At 42.8% G+C, this 22,427-nt stretch overlaps 1 protein-coding gene across 4 annotated transcripts in view; it reads left to right on the top strand.

The window, feature by feature from the left end:
- Positions 1 to 749: 749 nt before the first annotated feature.
- ERC2 (ELKS/RAB6-interacting/CAST family member 2) overlaps positions 750 to 22,427 on the top strand; it is a 907,860-nt gene continuing 886,182 nt past the window's right edge. For all 4 annotated transcript variants that reach the window (XM_032868346.1, XM_032868345.1, XM_032868344.1 and 1 more), the window contains exon 1: positions 750 to 859. The gene's annotated coding sequence lies outside the window, so the exon portion shown is untranslated. The remainder of the gene's footprint in view (positions 860 to 22,427) is intronic.

Here is a 22,427-nt window from a genome sequence, read left to right as displayed (position 1 = left end):
TCTACCTTAAATGGGACGATGCACACACATTGGAGGGCACAGAGAAGGCATTCAATGAATGGTAACTATGAGGTTGATGATGATTTTCTTTTTCCTGATCCCTTTTTCAACTGCCATTCTCTCTTTTCCTTAGGGGAACAGGAAAGTGAAAATCTTACGAAATCCCTTCACTCTCCTAAACAAGATTAAGCTAATAGGAGGGTGCCAGGATATGGGAATCCCGACTCCCCCACCCCCCCAAGCTTAATTTAAAACAGTTGCATCTCCTCTATCGAGTGCCTTCCTTGTCCCTGTCGCCAAAGCCACCTGACCAGTCCCAGGAGTGCCTGGCAGCCTGTGGAGGGTACCCGGGAAGAGGAGTCCGGGAGAGGAGATGAGGACCGGTGCTTCGAGAAGGCAGCTACCTGGGAGGAGGTGCTTCGAAGACCCCCCGCGGCGCGGGGCCAGGCGCTCTCTGCTGCCCCCCGCGGAGGCGCCCGCATCCCAGCCCCGGCCCCCCCCAGCGGCTCCTCGGGAATGCTGGGAATGTGAGTCAGGGCCGCGGCGAGCGGGCGAGCGCGCGGAGCGGCCGGGCGGGGGGCCCGGCAGAGCGCAGCTCGGGCAGCGCCGCGCGAGCGCGCGTCTCAGGACTGCGGCGGGTGCCGCCCCCTTGGCCGTCAGCCCCGCCCGGCCCCGCGCCCGGCCCCGGCCCTCCGAGCCGTGCCCTCCCTCCCCGCCCCGCTCTACCTCCTCCTCCCTCTTCGGCTAGCTCGGGCTCCGGCTCCCGCGCGGGCTCCGGCTCCTCCCGGCCGCCCGGGGCTAGGGCGACGTGAGGTTGTAAAAATCCATGTGGGACGGCCCCGGGGCGAGCATCAGAAAGGTGAGACGTCGACGCCGGGGCCGGGGCCGCTGGGCGCCCGGCTCCCTCGGGGCGCGCGTGCCGGGCATCCCTTGTGCCGGGTGCCCCTCACTCGTGGGGAGCTGCAATGCGTTATCGCGGGGAGCCGAGGGGTGAACCATCCGCCTCCACCGGGGCTTTCTGGGGCGGAGGAAAGGATGGGGCGGCCTAAGGGCGGATTTGCCTTGATGTAGAAACCCCCGGATTGGAACAAGTGCACGGCTTGCACTGGCGCGCGGGCGCCGCTCGCTCGCCCCGGCGGCCCGGGCCACCTCCCGCAGTCCCTCTCCGGCAGCCACCCTCACTGCCATCGCCTTTCTTCTCTCCAGCTTCCCCTCTTTCTCCTGGCTTTTCCCCTCTTGCCTCGAGGGTGGGTGTTCTCAGGGGCAAGGGTCTCGGGGAGCCCCAAGCAGAACAAAGTGTTGAAAGGTGGAGCCCCAGTCCAGGGGGGTGGGGTGCCTGGCTGCCTCGGTGGGCTCCGAGGGGAGCGTGTTAAGGGAAAAAAAAAAAAAATCCGTGTCAGGAAAAATGAAGCCGGCTTTATTGGGGAGGGGTAGAGTGTGGTGGTATATGAAAACGAATACGACGTGAAATTAAACGGAACGACATTCCTTTCCTCCCCCTCCCCATCTCCGAATTTTACAAGAAAAGGCGTACTTAGAAGGTGGTACCCAATTTTTTATTCTCATTTAAAAAATTTTCGTCCGAGCCTTTGAAAGATCATCTTAGGACAGTGAAGATTAAGGGCTGCTTTGGTGCGGGATAATAAAACAGCGCTCATAAACTCGCGGATCGGCCCGGCCTTATTTATTTTGTACTTAGGGGTCTCTGTTCTTGCCAAAGAGGGAGGGTCCGCTCTGTTATGAGCGGATCGATTTTAGGCGGCTACCTGCCTTTGCTGGATGAAAGGCAGTTTACTCCCGGAGTGGTGAATTGTCAGGTCCCTCTGTGATTGACAGTCACACCTGCCACTTATGTGGGCAGAACGGGGACCGGTAAAACCTCAAGAGCCAATCAACGCTCGGGAGAGGAGGGCAGCTCCCACTTGTCATGGTTAGTTTCCTGGTTGGCTTTTTAAATCAGTGGTTTTACTTAATCATTGGTTTCCACCAGGTATGAGGTTCCAGCTGTGAGAGGCAGACAAGCGGGAAGGAAACTCTTGGAAAATGGGCTTAGAAGCAAGTATGCTTGACTTGTGTTGGTTTTTTCTCTCCTCTTTCTCTCCTCACTAGTTGTAGTTGGGGATGCTCAGGCCATTGACTTAAAAATGAAAATGAAATGGATCTGTGTAAAAAATGCAATGATGGGGCTGCGTATTGGGGGGTTAGAATCGTCCACCTATTTCTCTGGAATTGCAGGCTCCTTTATAAGAGACACCATTGACTGTTGAGCTCTCTGGGAAAAGGGTGTGGCACTTTGTCTCCTATGGTCACTCTTGTCCTTGTAAAGTCACATTGTTTTCTCAGTATACAGTTGTAATTGGCTCTTGGCTCTATTAATGGTTTTATAAGATATTTTTGAAGCAGACAAGCATACTTTATTAGGATTAGCATGAATAGAAGGGATTCCTGTAGTTTTTGACAGTGTGACTCAACTTCTGGAAGTGAGGGCTTGCCTTCTTCACTTACAGTTTGGCTGTCCGTTTGGATGTGGCAGTGAGGTCAAGACAGATCCCTTTCGGAGGGTAGAAGAGTTTGCCTTAAGGTGAGTTTGCTTCTAAGGTGAGCCATCTTGTCTGTCTGCCTCTGTGCTTTAATAAAAACCCAGCACAGTTTGGGAGGGCGGTGTGTGGATGGTGATGGTTTCATCAGCAAGACTTTCATGGGTGGCTGGAGTGTGGGCAGCAGGACCAGCTCCTCCTCATTCTCTATAAATGAAAGGCTTATTTTTTTCAGTGCCCTTCTCTCTGAATTCAGTAGAAAAATTACTGGTTGATCCTGTTACCTTATAGAAGCTGTATGTGGATGTGAATATAAAGCCGTGCCTTTGCTGTTTCGTGAACAGATTGTAAGCCAGAGTGCACTGATTAGGATGGTTTTCATGTATAAACCAGGTTTGTCAAGGTAGTATTATTACTATTGTGAATGCTAGCACTTTGTAAATGTTAGCACTTTGTGGAGTATTTTACAGGCATTATCTTTTTTAAAACTTTCAGAGCTCCTTTGAGGTAGGGGTTATTATTACCCTCAAAATATAGGTAAGGAAGCTAAAAGGGATTATGTATCTTGCCACAGTTTAGGGTAAGAGTGAGCACTTGAGTGCACATTTCTCTGACCCCAGAGCCTGTGACCTTGGCTGTGGCCTTGAATTCAAATTTTGGTTGTGCCGTCTATATGTGTCCATTCTGAAGTATGGACTTTTTCAGCATACATAAGTTCTATTCCATTTAGAATCCACTGTGATGTTAATGTGTGCCTTGACTCTCTGAAAGCCATCACTTCACCAGTAGATAAATTTAGTAACTTTGTGTATATTTCTAGTAAGTCAGCTTTGGCCCAGTGGAAATTTGGTTCCAAATGTAATGATGATTATTTAAAAGAAGGTAAAACAAAAAAAAATCCATACTCTTCTATTTTTACTGATACCTTATATTTCCAGTTGGAGTTCTGAATAGGTATAGGTTGAATATGGGCTCTTATCATTCATTTGGCTTTTTTTTTTCTTTTGCTAAGGGATTAGAATTTTATTTTCTCTTTCACCTTCAAAGAGACTCTTTTTCATTAGTGATAAAATATAATTGTATTTAAAATTACTCTATTGAAGTAGTGTGGCCCTCTTGTTTTATTATGTTGGAAAAGCCACAAGACTTAAGCCTTATCAGTGTTTTCCCTTTGGTGAAATTCAATGATAATGATTTGCTGAAAGACATATACTCAAATATTAGTTTGACTGAATGGTGTTGGAATCCATAAATTCACCTCAACAGATAGTCTTTGAGTTCGGTGAGGTTAATTTTGTATAATCTACATTTTTGTTTATCTTACTAGGGACAATCTTTAACCTCTTTATCAGCTAAAAAGTTAACATTTTGGGGATGCCTGGGTGTCTCTGTTGGTTTAGTGTCTGCCTTTGGCTCAGGTCATGATCCCATGCTCCTGGGATCGAGTTTTCCATTGGGCTCCTTGCTCTGTGAGGAGTCTGCTTCTCCCTCTTCCTTCCGCTCCTCCTGCTTGTGCTCTTTCTCTCTCTCTCTCTGTCAAATAAATAAATAAAATCTTAAAAAAAAAGGAAGTTAACATTTTGGCTGTTATATGGGAGACCTACTTGCCAGCCAGTGGTTTAATTTCAGCAATTATTCCTTGATACTTTATTGTGATTTTCCTTATTTTAGAAAAATAGAACAAATGGAAAATGGAAAAGGACTGATACTAATGATAGTTGTAGGTCCTATATCTAAAACAGTTGATCCAAATGATCCAATCACCATTGCGTGTACCAAACACAGAGATTCTTCAGTCTGGTTTTTTGTTTTTTTTTTTTGCATGAAGAAAAGGAAAAAAAGTAAATTAATATGTAAGAAATGCTAAGATATGTCAATTGATAAAGTTCTATTAGTTGTGTATCAAAACTTCTTGACTTACAGCAACAGGTATTAATTCTCACTCTCCTGAGTTTTTTTTTTTTTTTTTTTAAGATTTATTTATTTATTTGATAGATAGAGATCTCAGGTAGGCAGAGAGGCAGGCAGGGGCGGGGGCGAAGCAGGCTCCCTGCTGAACGGAGAGCCCAATGCGGGGCTCAGTCCCAGAACCCTGAGATCATGACCCGAGCTGAAGGCAGAGGCTTTAACCCACTGAGCCACCCAGATGCCCCTCACTCTCCTGAGTTTTTAGGTTGACTCTAATTTGACTGATCTAGGCTGGGTTCCCGGGTGACTCTGCTGCTGGCTGCACTTGGTTTTGGTCTGCTACACATGTGTTCTGGGGCCCAAGTGGAAGGGATAGCAGCTACTTGAGGCATATCCTTCTCATGGTGGATAACTGGATTTGATAGCTGAGTCAAACTGCACAAGCAATGTCATCTTCACAAACAACGTTTTTGAACATAGCATGTCACATGGTGAAGATCAGCATCCATGGATAAAAGTAGACTCTGCCCATAGTAGAGGAGGGAATATGTGATGAACTATAATCTGAACTCCTACAACATGTAAAATGTATGGTGTTTTAGAGAATTTTTTACTTTTTTCTTCTTATTCTTGGGGAATACAGTCTTCACCCCCTCACTCCCACAACTAACTTTATGACATATCATGCTAGTGTTTTACTTTGACATTTCAGGAATATACCATATTTGATTCTAGAAGACTGACTGTAAATGTGGATATGAATATGTACATGCTGGGTGCCTGGGTGGCTCAGTTGGTTAAACTGCCTTTGGCTCAGGTCATGATCCTGGAATCCCAGGATTGAGTCCCACATTGGGCTCCCAGCTCAGTGGGGAGTCTGCTTCTCCCTCTGATCCTCTCCCCTCTTATGCTCTCTCTCACTCCCTCTCTCACAAATAAATAAATACAATCTTAAAAAAATATGTACATGAATTACTTAAATTATCAAGGCACTGTTTATTAGAACCTACCACGTTCCAAGAGACTATGCTCAATGGAATAATGAATGCAGGAGTTTTTGTCTGATGTGGGTTTTGCCACCATAGAATTTACTGTTAGGAGTAGGTGTCAGGAAAGACTTCTTGGGTTAAATGGCATTTTCCTGGACCTTGAAGCAGAGATACTGTGGGAGATACATATAGCATATACAGATACATATATAGTAGAAATGTAAAAAGAACATCTAGATATAATGAGTTATTCCATTTGTCCAGAGGGTAAGATAGGTAAATGGTAATAATAACAACAGTAATCATAATAATAGCAGTAATTACAGCTCAACTTTGATTGAGCAGCTAACTACTGTGCTTAGCACTTTATCTAAAATATGTACTTTAATACTGGGATAGATGTTACTGATTGCTTATCCAATATTCCTCATCTCTTTTCTAACTAGAAGAACTCCAATTTTTTTCCTTTAAAAAAAAAAAGATTTTATTTATTTGATAGATAGAGATCGCAGGTAGGCAGAGAGGCAGGCAGAGAGAGAGAGGGGAGGAAGCAGGCTCCCTGCTGAGCAGAGACCCTGATGCGGGGCTCGATCCCAGGACCCTGAGATCATGACCTGAGCCGAAGGCAGAGGCTTTAACCCACTGAGCCACCCAGGTGCCCCAGAAGAACTCCAATTTTGCTTGAGATGGGAATATGCCCATCTCACTTTCCAAGACTCCTGTAACAGCCTAGAGCGGTCATGAGACTCAGGTCTTACAATGATAAAAGTAGATGTTGTTGGATGGGGGCTTTCCTGAAAGCTAAATGAGGAGGACACACTTGGCTAGTACACCCCAACAGCTTTGGCCCCTTTCTGCTTCTTGCTGCTGGGAACCTAGGTGCAGTGCCTGAAAGGACAGCAGCCAACTACAGCAACAGAAATAGAACCATGTATTAAAAATGGCAAAGTTGGAACTTGGAAGGGTCTTGATCTTGATGACCTTGTTGAGCCATAGTACCAGCCTAAATGACTTTTCCCAAACTTCTTCTTCTTTCCTTTTTTTGGAGGGGGAGGGCAGAGGGAGAAGGAAAGATAATCTTTTTTTTTTTTTTTAAGATTTTATTTATTTATTTGACAGAGAGAGAGATCACAAGTAGGCAGAGAGGCAGGCAGAGAGCAAGAGGGGGAAGCAGGCTCCCCGCCGAGCAGAGAGCCCGATGTGGGGGCTTGATCCCAGAACCGTGGGATCATGACCTAAGCTGAAGGCAGAGGTTTAACCCAATGAGCCACCCAGGTGCCCCAGGAAAGAGAATCTTAAGCAGGGTCCGGGCCCAGCACAGAGCCCAACGCCGGGCTCTATCCCAGAACTCTGAGATCATGACCTGAGCCAAAATAAAGAGTCAGACACTTAACCATCTGAGCCATCCAGGCATCCCCTTCCTTATACTTCTTTTTTTTTTTTTTTTAAAGATTTTATTTATTTATTTGACAGACAGAGATCACAAGTAGACAGAGAGGCAGGCAGAGAGAGAGAGAGGGAAGCAGGCTCCCTGCTGAGCAGAGAGCCCGATGTGGGACTCAATCCCAGGACCCTGAGATCATGACCCGAGCCGAAGGCAGCGGCTTAACCCACTGAGCCACCCAGGCGCCCCTCCTTCCTTATACTTCTTATTGCCCCAAACCAATAACCTTCTTACTTGCAAGCCACTATTTGTTGCTTGTAGTCAAACATAATCTTCACTGTTCCACTCGCTCAAGGGCCTCTCAAAGTAGACACCATCATACCAGTTTTGTAGGAGAGAACATTGAAACTCAGATTAAGGAACTAGCACAAAATCTAGGATTTATTACTATGTCGTTTTGACTTCAGGCTCATCATCTTGCTTTTGGCTGGGCAGGATAAGTACTACAGCAGAGATAATGTTGGGAAAATAGGCTGGGGGAAAATTGAGGAGGTAACTGGATTCCCGGTTGAAAGTGTGAGTTTTATTTCATGGGCTAGCGAGTATAAGATGATTTGAAATAGACAGAGACTGGAGGTTAGAAGACCATTGAGGCTTAAGTATGTGACACCTAGTGCTTCAGTGTGAACGAAGGTAGAGGAAAAGCTGGGCACAAAGCAGAGCTGGGAACATGAGAAGAGAATGGAATTGAGTGAATGCAAATCATAGGTGGCTGTTAACCTGTTCTGAGAACAAAATGAAAGTCTTCTGAAGGTTAGTATTAACGTCTACTAATGGCTTCACATTTGCCAGGAAGTGGGGAATGAGTAATGTAGAGAATTGCTAATGGGATGTGAATCATTATTTAGTACAGTAGGGTGGGGACTACTTATCGTCCATACCATTCGTTGTGTGACGTTATCTTGGTCTGGGTCTGGCTCTCTTGTGCCAGTTAAAGGGAGCAGAGAAGAAGGGTAATAAGACCAGAGGGTGGTACAACAAATCCATCAAAGGACAGCCGCTAAGCATTCCGGAACTTTCCTGGGGGTGGGGTGGGGCGGGGTCACTTGAACTTCCTGGGTCTCTTCTTTCCCTCCTCTCTCTCTACATTTCTTTTTTTAAAGATTTTATTTATTTATTTGACAGATCACAAGTAGGCAGAGAGCCAGGCAGAGAGAAAGAAAGAAGGAAGCAGGCTCCCCGCCGAGCAGAGAGCTGGACATGGGGCTCCATCCCAGGTTCTGGGATCATGACCCGAGCTGAAGGCAGAGGCCCTACCCACTGAGCCACCCAGGTGCCCCTCTGCTTTTTTTTTTAAATCTGTAAAACAAAGGATTTGGTTTACATTAGTGGTTTTCATAGGTTTTTCAGCTGTAGAAACTTTTCTCGTGTTTCCTAAAAAAAAAAAAAAAAACAAAACTTACCTGGCTCCTCCATACAGTTAGAGAAAAAAGCAGAGCTGCTCTGAAAAGTCAGAGTCCAGGTTTATGTTGTTTGAGATGCCTTCGTATTGAGGTCGCTGCTCTCAAATGCTCCATATACACCTTCCCAGGTCTAGAATTTGAGAACCTTAGCGCAATGGAGTTGTGTTTTTGGAGCATCTTCTTTAACCAATCCCTTTGTTATTCCACAGCTTGTTGGTCTTTGTATCACCTGTGGTGGAGATCATTCATATTCTCCCTAGCTACGTTTCTCTCCTTCCTTTCACATAGAAGTGACACCAGCCACTTCCATGCTAGAATATTTAATTTCCAGTGTGACACCATCCAGTGCTCACTTCTGCTGTGATGGTCATGGAAGCATGTGTTGAGATGGAGCCTCCATTTGCCTGGGTCCCTGAGTCAGTGAACGAACAACTGGCATTGGATATACAATGTGACCAAGAAAGAAACCTTTGTTGTTTTAAGCCATTGAGATTTTGTGATTGTTTGTTTATGTGGCACTTTTTAAAAACCTTAACCTTTCTGATCATCTTTTAGTACATGTGGCAAACTTCATTTACTTTACTTTTATTTTTAAATATTTTATTTTATTTTGGTTTTATTATTATTTTTTAAAGTGAGGGAGGGAGGGACAGGGGAGAGGGAGAGAGAAGAGGGGAGGGTCAGAGGGAGAGGGAGAGAGTCTTAAGCAGGTTCCATGCCCAGTGCAGAGTGTGATCTCACAACCCTGAGAAAATTACCTGAGCCAAAAATCAAGAGTTGGATGGCTAATCGACTGACTGAACCATGCAGGGACCCCTAAAGATTTTATTTTTAAGTAATCTCTATACACAATGTGGGACTCAATCTCACTACCTGAGATCAAGAGTTGTAGTCTCCACCAACTGAGCCAGCCAGGTGCCTCATCATTTAACTTACTTTTTACATGTCTCCTGGATCAACCTGAAGCTTGTCCAATTTGTCCTTACTTTGTGGTTGGGAAAGCAGGGGGTAGGCATCTATATTAGCTGTCCATGCAGGTCTCTGTACTAAGAGAGTCCTTGGATTGGAATACTTATGCTTAGTAACATTCCCTTTCAAATTAAAACAAAAAACAAAAACCAAAAAAACCTCTGAAGATATATTGTGTAGTGTACCTTACTTTCCTTAAAAAAAAGGGGGGGGGACTTTAATTTAATGACCTGTTGCTTTTTTAAGTAATAGAGCTCAGTGTCTTGGAGAAGAATAATGAATATCAGTTACCATAATAATGGCTACTATTGATTGAGTACTTATTCATTGAAATATTTATTGAGCATCTACTATGTGATAGGTACTGGGGAGGTATAGAGGTGAGCCATAGATAGTTCTTTACTTGGAGCTTACACTCTAGTTGGAAACTGTAGGTAAGTTAACTCTGTTCTGTAAAGGATACCATTTACTGAGCATTTACTAGGTGCTAGGTGCTTTGTATTCCTCATTTCAAACTACCTGTAATGGTAGGTAATATTATTCTTATTTTATAGATGAGGAAACTGAGGCTCGAGGAATTTGTTAAGTTCTATGAAGGCAATTGCTTTTGCTTTTTGCTATATCCCCAGTGCCAAGAGGAGTTGTTTTTTTTTTTTAAAGTAGACTCCATGCCCAGCATGGAGCCCAATGTGGGGCTTGAACTCACGACCCTGAGATCAAGACCTGAGCTGAGATCAAGAGTCAGACACTTAATTGGCAGAGACGCCCAGGTACCCACCCCCAAGAAGAGTTTTTAACACGTAGTAGATGCTCAAATAAATATCTGTTGATTGAACGAATGAACAGAAGAACTCGCTCAAAGTTAATGCCGTGGCAGATCTGGAATTTGAACCCCCATCTGCCTGATTCTCAAGGTCGTAAATTATTGCTTGCTGTAGAAAGAGCAGTGTGTGGCTCCATGATTGCAATAGAAGCAACAAGTGGCTCCTCTTGTCAGTGGGAAGGCACCATGAAGAGCCAGGCTGTTTTTCTTCCACAGCTAGGGCTGAGTCCTCTGTGTGAGTTGCTATTAATTCTGCCTCAGCTGTGGAAGCTCAAGGCTACAACCTCAGTGACTTAATTGCTGATATAATTGGTCACCCCTTTCTTGGGCCAGTTCAACTTCTAACGTGGTCCGATTTTCTTAGCTCTTGGCTGGCTCTGTTTCCCAGTGTTGTGCTTCAGAGTTCTGCATTTAACTTTTTGGGTATTCCTTTTCCACTTCCATCTTTCAGATTTATTGCTTTGAAGGTCCAGGAAATCTCTGGTTGCTGGCACCTAGTGGGCACTCAACAAAATTAAAAAGAGAGAAGGAAGGAAAGGCGGCCAGCACTTTCAGGAAGAAACTAAGGGATTACTTTTTCCTGGAAGTCAGTAGTGAGATTGTGGCCCCAGCAGATGAAAAATATGGGTTGGGTCAGAGGGCATCCCTGGGATACCCCTGTAGATGGAAGGCCAGTGGGACGCTAGTCATTGGTGCCTTGCAGAAGCAGCTTTACTTGCCGTGGCTTATTCTTTAGAGTGTACGTTTTGCTCATTTGATTCTCTTGTATGTATGCAGCGTGTTTGCGCATGTGTGTGCGTTGTGCGTGTGTGTGTGTGGGGGGTGTCTGATAGTGTTTCTTTTTTTTTCCCCCTTGCCTTACAGCTTCCACCCCTAAAGGTAGTTGTCATTACATGATTTCAGAGTATGAATGAATTACAGGCAGCAAAGTGCCTTCCCCATAAATGTATTAAGAGCAAACTATTAATTCAAGGCAACTCCTTAGTGGCTCAGAAGACAGGAGCTTGAGTGGGAATTGAGCAATGTGTCTGTTCTCTAGGAATAAGCTCGGATCTTTATACAGACTGAGAGAGACTTTCCCCTAAAGCAGCATGGCTAATTATAGTAAGAAAGGGCAGGGTTTTAGACAATGAACTAAACCTAGTTGTGCATTGCAGTTACTAGCTCCTTTGTAGCAAGTTTCTCTGAAACTAGGTGGGTGTGGTTGTGGTGGGGTTGGAGTTCATCTTCTGTGGGCCCAAGGTGACTGAAGGTGAGGTCTGGGAGTTGCTCTGGGGGTGAACTCTGCTTTGAAGGTGGAAGTTTGAGCTGCTCTGCAAGATACGTAGTTGGATTGGTACTGTGATCTTGTTATTTTCTTGGTGATCCTGGTGGCCACCAAGATGGCTTTCTTAAGGCTGGTTTAAGGCAGGTTAGCTATGCTGCCTTCCTGCAAGCCCGCTCAACATTAACTCTTACCACCTGGAGGAGCAAGACTGTGGTTCAAAAGGGCAGGATCCTGGGAGCAATGTGGTTGACTCACATTTCTCTCAGGACAGGGCGTTTGATGTATTTTCTTTCTTTTCCATGATGCGTGTGTCTTTTTCCTTCTAGGTAAAATTCCCTCCCACCCCCTCTTTTGCATTTTGGCCCTTTAACCATCTTGTTCCTGGAACCTCTCCATGGGGGGATGCAGGAGGTTTGGTTGTGAATGGGATGATAGCTTGGCATTCTTATGGACTCTTTGAAAATAGATCTTGTTTGATGCTGGGTGGATACAAAGGCAACTGAGTTTCAGGGACTGCTGTTCATCAGGCTGGCAAGCACAGAGCAGTTAGCAGGGGTACACAAGGGAAATTCTTTACCTTTTTTGTAAAGTCCAAGAAAAAGCTATCTTTTCGTACACAGGCTTCAAATACTTTGACAGCCCATCTTGAATTCAGTAACACAAATAGTTGCTTAGAATAACTTCAGAGCAGATTCTTTTGGATAAAGAGACGTGAGCACTGACCTGTGAGTCAAAAGACCCAAGTTCCATTTTTGGCTTTGCCACTAGCTTTCTCCTTATTTGGGGAATCTCTTGGTATATGTCAAAATCAGGCTGGTCCTTTTCCAGATCTAAAGTGATATATATATATATTTTACAACAGTTTCTTCATGCAAAGAATCGATGGAGCAACTGTCATTGTATTAGCTGTTTTATCCTGGAAAACAAGAACGGCCAGTGTGCTTTCATGATGGACTTAATTAACAAAGAGTTAAGTGTTTGTATTATATAGTCACCAAATGTGTGTGTGCTCCTTGCCAGTCCTCTGCTGGGCACAACGGGGGTGCAATTATAAACCGAGCAAGTGATTTTTAGGGGCTCAGGGGTTGTATGTAGCCTTTAGTGGAGCACTAGACAAGTAAGCAGGCTGTTGTAATGGGAACTGTTACGGCGGGGCACCCAGGCTGTCATGGAGGACTTAGGAGATTCATGGATGAAGGATGAGGAGGTCTTCTTGAAGAGGGTGACACCTAGGGAGAGGCAGAGCATTAAGTGGTGTTAGCTGGGTGCTCTTGGTTTTGATGGTGCAAATAACAGAGGGGACGGTTTAGGTCCCAAGATAAGCAAGAGAATGGGAGATTGGGGATTTGGGAGAATGAAAGTAGACCTGTGGAACTGGATATTAGCTTGGCTGGGATGGGGGCTGATGAAAGGGGCTAGACAGAGTGGCAGGTGTGAAGACTCTATGATCCACTAAGGAGATGAGGTTTGAACTTAATCACTACGTGGTTTCAGTAGGAGGCTGACATAAACAGAGATGCTGAATTCTCTTTATTCTTGCATTCCACATTCATGGCAATAACACCTGCTTTTGGTATTTGTGGGAGGACGTGGGGTTTGAAATTGGGGTGGGCGAGTGGAAGAATGGCCTGGAAAGCAATAGGAAGATTATGAATATGGCCTTGGGAATCCTAGCGGTGCCCATTCCGATTCCATTGACCAAACACAATTTATGCAACTTTCCTACCTTTAAAACACCGCTTTCCAAGTGAAGTTGCTCCTGATCTGTAGTGGGACTCCACACTGCTTGTTGATTTTGAGAATCTCTCCAAATGTCGCCAGGGACCAAGTTCTTTTCAGTGAGTTTTGAGCAGAGCCAGAGAGTATGGCGCTTGTTTTAAAATCCTTGCAAATGTTTGCAGTTAATGGATGGCATTAAACTGCCTTTTTTAGACTAATAGAAGGCAATTTGTAGTGTGAATCTTCTGAAAGTGGTGTGAGAAAGTTATGGAGGGAAATGGTTTACTCCCTGAAATTTACAAGACTGAGTGTGCTGCAGCCACGTCCAGTGTCCCATGCATACCAGCCATACGCCTGCGACTTGACTTTGATGTGACTTACACCACTTTCGTACATCAGATGGTAACATGGCTAAACTGCTTTTTATACACTAATCTTGACTTTGATGCTTCAGCTGGTGAACCAGCATTCTAAGCTATTGTAATCACGACCTCACCTCGTTACAAACGTTTTAGTTCCCCAGCACCATCATCATATTAGTGTAGCAGAGTTTGTGTGATTATTTGAATATTTCTTGAATCTTGTCATTGTTTTATAAAAAGTAAGTGAAAAGGAAAAATATAGGCAGTAATGTAGGGAGAAGTTCGAACCTCATAAACTTAATGTAGTTGAGGCAAAGATGGAAACCATTAGACATGTCCAGTATGGATGGTTTACCTTTGGTCAGAGGCTTTGGGTGTAAGTTGGTCACCCCTGTATACCTGTGAAGGATAAGAACAAAGTTAAAGGCTATGCATATATGAGATGTTAGAAACAAGCTTTGGGGATTATGATAAAGGGCAAGTTGTAATTTGGGATTTGATTATTAATTGTTTGGGTAACAGAGCTTCCCTTTTTAACATGTAAGTTTGGCAAATTTGTTCAGCTTTTTTTTTTTTTAAACATATTCATAGAGCCATTTTCTATAAAAATTGGGGACAGAAACTGAATTTCTCACCAGTCTCATTTAGGAATGTCCACCAGAGTCAGTAACCTATTTCTCTGGTTTGCTAATGGGCATAGGTGATCGCTGTGCTAACAAAATTCTCTGTGTATTTTGGAAAGCAAGTAAAAAGAAACCAAAGCAAATAAAATGGTACTTAGCAAAGGATACACTTCAATGGATTTTCATGATTCTGTGGTTTCACTTGGTATACTGTAGAACAGAAAAAGACTAAAGTGCATCTTAGTTTTCATCATAAGCCTTAATGATGCTAAAATGGCATATTCGGAGGCAAAGAGCAAGGGTAGGCATTAAGGTTTGTGTGTAGTTAACCTCACCCTAATTCTTTAGGACGGAAGGATATGGTGGTGATCCGTCTGTTTTGGAAAATCTGGTTGATATCTGGGAGCTTATCTAACTTACTTTGTGGTCCTAGCCCACTTCCAAGCAAAGGATTGAATGGGATGCAAAATTCCAGTTCCTTTTGATGCCCCTTGTGTTTAAAAGGGTGAATGATAAATCATGGAAGGTGCTAATTAGGTGGAAGATGGGATACAATAGCTCTTGGACTTTCAGTCTCTTCTGAAACTGAGAGACTTAGTTTATCTTCAGTTAAAAAAGGCAAGTAACTATTGGATTAGAAGTTCAAGAAATTTATAGGTAGCTACTATGTGTCAGGCACTTTGCTAAGCATGTTCAAGACTTACTTAATCTTTACAATAAATCCATGATCCAAGTATTATTTCTCATGATGAGGAAATTCATATTTAGAGAAGTTAAGAAACTTGCCTTCAGTAGCAAACCCTGAGACAAGCATACTTGTGAACATAATTATTTGGGGGCATACAGGTATCACCAGTAGGTGAACAAGGGTGTGAAGGAGGAGAAGGCAGGCAACAAGGTGGCAGTAGCTTATTCAGTAAGCTGCTACAGTGGTGACTAGAGTTTAAGCTCACAAGGAAGTTCTGGAGATGGTGTAAAACACCTCCCTTAGATGATCTCACATGAGTGGTGAGGGAACAGGGATGTGTAACCACCTGCTTCTGTCAGTTGTTTTTTTTCCTTTTATATTTTTAAACTTATTTTTATTATTAACTTTATTTTTTTACTGTGGTAAAATATATATAACATAATATTTACAATTTTAACCATTTTAAAATTATACTTTTGTGGTATTAAGTACATTCACAATGTTGTGAAACCATTATGACCATCCATCTCCAGAATTTTTTATTTTTTTATTTTAATTTTTTGGTGAGGGAGAGTGAGAAAGAGAGAGAGAGAGAGAGAGGGAGAGATTAAGAATGAGAGAGAATCTTAAGCAGGCTCCACACCCAGCATAGGACCCAGTGTGGGGTTGGATGTCACAATCCTGAAATCATGACCTGAGCCGAAATCAAGAGTTGGACACTTAACTGACTGAGCCACTCAGGTACCCCATCTCCAGAATTTTTGCATCATCCCAAATGGAAACTCTACACCCATTAAACAATGACTCCCCATCCTTCCTGCACCCAGCTTCTTGGCAGCCATGATTCTACTTTCTGTTTCTACAAATTTGACTAATCTAGGTACCTCATGCAAGTGGAATCATGAAATATTTGTCCCCTTTTGTCTGGCTTAATTCACTCAGCATAATATTTTCAAGGCTCATCTTTGATATAGCATGAATGAGAATTTCATTCCTTCTTAAGGATGAATAAGACTCCATAGTATTTATATACCACATTTTGTTTACCCATTCACCCATTGATGGGAACCTGGTTTCTATTTTTTGGCTATAGTGAATAATGCTTCTGTGGACGTTGGTGTATAAGCATCTGTGCCAGTTGTTTTTGAGGGTGATTAATTCCCTTGCACTCTATTTGGAACCCTGCAAGAGCAGAGTAGTTTTCCAAGGTTCAAAAGAAGTCCTTGGTAAAGATGCTGATGTTGGCGATATGAAGTCCTTTGGAGCACTCTAGAATGTTCAAGTCGGAGGGACATTAGTAGGGCACTTAACAGCATCTACTCATACGGTTGTTATACAAGGAAATGGAGAAGCTAGTATTTGAATCTTGAGCTGTTGACTAAAAGCCCATTCTTTTCATTGCTCTGCACTGAGCTGCCTTTAATTACAAGTATAATAGCACTGGGATATGAAGATGAATGAGACATGGTTATCACCTTTAAGGATCTGTCAGGGTTGAATCCTCTGTCTACAAAAGGTTCCCAGGAAGACGGTGGCATTACTTAGTACAATCTGGAACTTACAGAACCAGTCACTGTAAGATGGAATCACAGATAACAGGTGCATGGGACCCCTTTCTCTTGACATCCTATGGTGAGGCATGCTTGGACCAGACATGACTGGACGCTTCATGGGACTGTGTTCCAGGGCAGGCACTCACACATGTGGAGACCATTGATGTTATGAGTTGCAGCCTACACCCATTGATGTTCCCTGCTGTTCACTTGAGCTGTTTGCATAACTATATTATCTTAGTAGGATTTATCCTCCTTTAAGCCTTTTCAACAACCATTGTCTTCCTCTAGATGTCCAAGCATTAGGAATAGCTATTTGTTAGGAAAGAAATCAGAGCCCAGGAATGATAAAAAGAATACATTTGGAGGCAGTTAAAATGGTTGGTTATGTATGTATATCTGTGCCTCAAAATACATCATTTACAAGTGATTTGCATTTATCTAGAGACCTAACATGAGGTATTTTATCCCTGAAGGAATGACATTACCAGATTGGTATTGTGGCAATAGGAGGAAAGATATGAGAAATAAATCAGTGAGAAAATGCTGCTCTATATTTTAACCTAAATGTTAAATATTTTGTTTTAGGACTGCACTTGTGGGAGCTGAGTGTATTAATCAGACACTGCTAGGGTATGCTGAGATAACAACCTCCAAATCTCAGTGGTTTATTTCTCTCTCATGGGTTGTCTGTGGTGTTGCCCTACATTGTCTTTATTCTGGTTCTTGGGCTGAAGGAGTGGTCTCTTTCTTGGATGAGGAAAAAGAAGAAACCAATGGATGGCGCATAAGATGGCTCTTACAGCTTCTGTTTGGATATGGCATGTGTTACCTCAGCTCACATTGCATTTGGTGAAACAAGACACATGGCCAAGGCCAATGTCAGAGGGGCAGGACGGATTCTCCTCTTACAGAAAACAGACTGTGGGAATGAACTAACTAGAGAGGGACAGTGAATATTTTGAACAAATGAGGCAATTTGCTGCGCTGGCAAAAATTTTACCTTCATGAGCAAATTGCTTAGCAACCTTTTTAATCAGCCAATCTTTGTAGAGCCATTGCAACATGTTTAATATTGTTATTCCTCTTTTATACATAACACGTTGTGCTTAAAGGTTTAGCTCTCTTCCTGGAATCCATGTAAAACCATGCACATAAGTAGTAGTATTATTTCTAATAATTCGGTCAATTTACTGTCTTTCAAGAACTGATTATAGAGATTAAAGAGAACATAAGGCTCAAAATTCGAATGATTTTCATAGTCATATGTGAAATTAATAGAAAGCAAAGAACTAACTATTAACAACAAGAATATTGATGAAGATGAGGTTGTACTGGTATTTACTAAGCTTCAGTCACTGTGCTGAGCACTTGCACTTTCTCTGATTTAATCAGGACTCACCTTAGTTTTGTGAAGTAGCCAATCTTCCATTACTCCAGAGGCCACTGTTAATTCACTGAGGCTCAGAGAGGTTTGTTAACTTGCTCAAGGTTAAAAAGAGAATAAATGTGGATTCAGAACTCAAACAGCTAATGAATATGGGATTCAGGACTTAAACAGAATTTCTTAAAGTTGGATGAGATCCTTTTTTAAAAGATTTTATTTATTTTTGAGAGGGGGTGGGCACACGCACATGCACAGGAGTGGGTTGAGGGGAGGGAAGGAGGGCACAGAGAGAGAAGCAGGCTCCCCTTTGAGCCAGGAGCCCAACTAGGGGCTCCATCCCAGAACCCTGGGATCTTCACCTGATCTGAAGGTGCCATCTAGGTGCTGAGATGAGATACCTTAATAAAGAAATGATTTGTAGCACCCCAGGGTTGACTTAAATCATTGTAATTATTGGACTATGTAATGTTTAATGATTGTAATGTTAGGATGTAATTGCAGGTGAGGTTTTTTTGTTTTGTTTTTTGTTTTTAGTTCATTCTCCTTTATAAAACCTTAGTCAATTTGGAAATTAAGTATACTTCAGGACACGCGACTGGCTCAGTCCGTGGAGCATGTGACTCTTGATCTTGGGGTGGTGGGTTTGAGACCCGCACTGGGTGTAGAGATTACTAAAAATAAATAAACTTAACAAAAGAAATTAAGTACACTTCATATTACTAATTCAAATAGACAAAATTAATTTAACCACATTAACTAAATTACTGCTTGTAATAAGTGTGATAAACATATAAAAAACTGCTTCCTATTCTGGGTGGGTTCTTTGGCAGTCAGCTGCTCTACCCTGCCATGTACTGGGTGGTAACTTAGTTCTCCCATCACATTCGCAATATGCAACTTCTGCAAAACTTCAATTCACGCCGAGGAGCTTGACCTCCCTTACGTTTCACTGAGTAAGAACACATCACTTAGATTCCCAAGTCCATCTTTTTTCCTTTCTCAGTGACCCAAGGTGATTCCTGAGGGTAGGGCTTGTTGCTCAAACACAATGGGCATGGCTGCTGTGATGATCAAGGGTATCCTTACATTATTTGTTTTTAGAGTATTAAAATAAAAACAACCTGAAGTTGTCACGAGATTTATAATTTTTTTTTTAAAGATTTTATTTATCTATTTGACACAGAGAGAGAGAGAGAGAGAGAGAGCACAAGCAGGGGGATTGGCAGGCAGAGGGAGAGGGAGAATCAGGCTTCCCACTGAGCAGAGAGCCTGATTCAGGGCTCCCTCCCAGGACCAGGAGATTAAGACCTGAGCTGAAGGCGGACGCTAAACTGACTGAGACACCCAGGAACACCGATAGTTTTTTAAAAGAATTTATTTATTTACCAGAGAGACAGAGAGAGAGCGAGCATGCATAAGCAGGGGGATCGCAGGCAGAGGAGAAGCAGGCTCCCCGCTGAGCTGAGCAAGGAGCCCGATGAGTGACTCCGTCCCAGGATCCTGGTATCATGACCTGAGCCGAAGGCAGAGGCTTAATGACTGAGCCACCCAGGCGCCCCTATAAATTCTTTATACACAGCTGTGAATCTGCCCCCTCTCAGTACTTGCCCAGGTTAAAAAACTGGGTTTTGTCTCTCTAGCACTACTCCGTCTTTCTGTCATAAGACTTCATCTGCGGCAGCACCCTGTACTCCTAGAGAGGCTCTCATCTATTTCCAATGTTCCCAACACCTGGCAGCACTGCGCAGTAACTAGAGTTATTGCTCAGGGTACCTGAATAAAGGGGCTGTGGCTCCCCCTTTGAAATGGAGGACTTTGGGTCTCTGGAAGTTCAGAAACCATATTACAGACTTGTTCTCTAGAAATACTGTTGAGGAGATTTGAACTAGGTGCTGTAATTTCCCTTCTAATATATTTTTATATTTGATAATTCACCCTTATCTGTGCACTTAGAGATTTAACTGAGTTTCTTGATGACTTAATGTAGCTATGGACTCTCATTCACTGTAATTTCAGTTTTTTTGAGGCATTTCTTGAGTACCATTCAGCACTGCCTTGCACTCGGCCCTTGCTAAAGGCTCATGTGACTCCTTTACGGTAATCAGTCGTATTTTTTGAGGGACCCCAGAATTAAGATACTGCATTTATTCTTCCTCTTCTTTGCAGAATACATAGATGAATGCTTGTCTCCAAAATGTGCACATTGAAGCCCTTTCCCATCTCTTGCTGTTGATGGTGGTCCTTTTTTTCCCTTCTTTTTTGGGAATAGCTTAAAATCTTTGCCAGGATTTTTCCTTATGTGTGTGATTATGTGTATATTCTTTTCTAGCAAAAGCCTATTTAGACATAATCCTTCATGTTGATTTTAAATGTAAAAAAATTTTTGTGTGATTGAGTTTTTAAGGACGTAGGGGTAGAGTTGTTATTCTTCTACCTTTCTGTCACTTTCTCTGGAACATCTGTTGACAGATGGAGAATTTTTTAGTGTGAACCCAATAATTCCTGACTATTCTTTTTTTGCAAGTTCACTATAGCTAAAGCTTTGCCAATTGACATTTTATGTTTGCAGATTAAAGAAAATGCACAGATGTTTTAAAAATGAATCTAAAAACCTTACTTATCTCTTCGGCGCAACCAGCTTAATTTGTTACATTTATGAAACTTTATGAGGCAATGAATAATGTTGTTATAGTCAGTATATTATATTAACCATAATTGTCTTTTTATTTTGATTTAGCATCTCAGCTTTTCTATTTTTACTGTTTATTGTTTGAAATTTTGCTGTATTTTTAACTTGTAGATTTAGCTGTGTACTAGATTGCGGTCTATTCCTTTAACAAAAGTTTTTAGGTGTTTCAGGTTTTAAATTTAATCCTTTCGAATAAATTGACAGAGTTTGAAATTAAAACTATGGAAATGGTTAATGGAGAGTGCAGTTAACTAATACATGGATATACAGAGTCCTTACCTTGTAGTATAGAACACAGCCTCTTCACGTAAGTACCTTACCATAAAATAGAGCCAAGGCAGCTGAACATGTAATCATGCTAAATCTGCGTATGGAAAACAGTAATTATAAAACGAGTTTGAGGGAACTAAAGGAGAGAGTGGTGATGTGTGGATGTATGCGTTTGAGTTGCAACGTGCTTCTTGGAGAATGATGGGAAAGCATTTTTTAAAATCTCTGCCACATTGGGACACCTGGGTGGCTCAGTTGGTTAAGCTGCTGCCTTCAGCTCAGGTCATGATCCCGGGGTCCTGGGATCCAGTCCCACATCAGGCTCCTTGCTCGGCGGGGAGCCTGCTTCTCTCACTGCCTCTGCCTGCCTCTCTGCCTGATGTGTGTACTCTCTTTCTCTCTGGCAAATAAATAAAAATATTAAAAAAAAAATCTCGGCCACATCAAGCTTGACTCCCTCACCTCCCCGATTCGTATCATTGTGGAATTTAAAATGATGGCTTATTATTGGGACTTTCAGTATCGATAGATGTGGAATATTGTAGCCTGAAGATGTTGGGAAAATGGCCATTTTTCTTTCCAGTTTTAAAAAATGGTTGATATCTTGATTGAGCAGTTTTGAATAGTAGGGTGAGTTTGTCTTAGCAGTGTCTGACGAGGCAAGCTTCGTGGAATGAGAGAATTCTAAGACAACTTGGAATTTCGGAACCAGTGTGCCCTGTTCTGGTAGCCTTGAGCTTATGACAGTCAGCTTTATTTGAGCATTAGCTGTGTGCTAGGCATTGTGCTAATTACTTTTCTTTTATTATCTTATTTAATCTTTCCCAAATCACTATGAAAAGGACTGCTATTATCCCCATTTATAGCTGAGAAAAGTGAGGATTGGAGAAGTTAAATAATTTGCTTAAGGCTGCACATCAAGAAATTAAAGATGTCTCTCCAATCAGATCTGATTTTGAGGTCTTTTCTTCCCTTTTTAAAAATACTATGTTGGGGGGCGTCTGGGTGGCTCAGTGGGTTAAAGCCTCTGCCTTTGGCTCAAGTCGTGATCCCAGGGTCCTGGGATTGAGCCCCGCATCAGGCTCTCTGCTCAGGGCGGAGTCTGCTTCCCCCTCGCTCTCTGCCTACTTGTGATCTCTGTCAAATAAATAAATGAAGTCTTAAAAAAAATACTATGTCAGGGCACCTCGGTGGCACAGTCGGTTAAGCATCTGACTGTTGATTTCAGCTCAGGTCGTGATCTCAGGTTTGTGAGATCAATCCCCACATTGGGTTCCGTGCTCAGGATGGCGTCTGCTTGGCACTCTCTCTCCCTCTGCCCCTCTCCCATCCCATGCACAGGGGGGTGCACTCTCTCCCTCAAATAAATAAATAAATCTTAAAAAAAAATTATTAAAAACAAACACACTGGGTGGCTCAGTCGGTTGAGCATCTACCTTCAGCTCAGGTCATTATCCCAGCCTCCTGGGAAGGAGTCCTGCATCTGGTTCGCTGCTCAGTGGGGAGCCTGCTTCTCCCTCTGCACCCTCCACCCCTGCTTGCGTTCTCTCTTTCTATCTCTTGCTCACTCTTTCTCAAATAAAAAATAAAATCTTTAAAAATAAATAGATAAAAATAAAAAGCAAACACTATGTTTCACCTTCCTGGCTATGATAACAAAATTGTTATATCAGTTGTCATGGAAGTGATTTCAGTGAAATGATGAAAATGTCATAATATTAAACATGTTCTTTCAAATATTCAAAACTGTTTTGAATCTCCTGTGTACCCTTAGGTCTGGTCAGGAAGAGCCCTTG

Source organism: Lontra canadensis, unplaced genomic scaffold (assembly GCF_010015895.1).
Source record: "Lontra canadensis isolate GAN:19392208 unplaced genomic scaffold, GSC_riverotter_1.0 scaffold35, whole genome shotgun sequence".
NCBI classification, from domain to species: domain Eukaryota; kingdom Metazoa; phylum Chordata; class Mammalia; order Carnivora; family Mustelidae; genus Lontra; species Lontra canadensis.
Note: the sequence above shows the minus strand (reverse complement) of the source record. Positions and strands in the feature narration are given on the sequence as shown.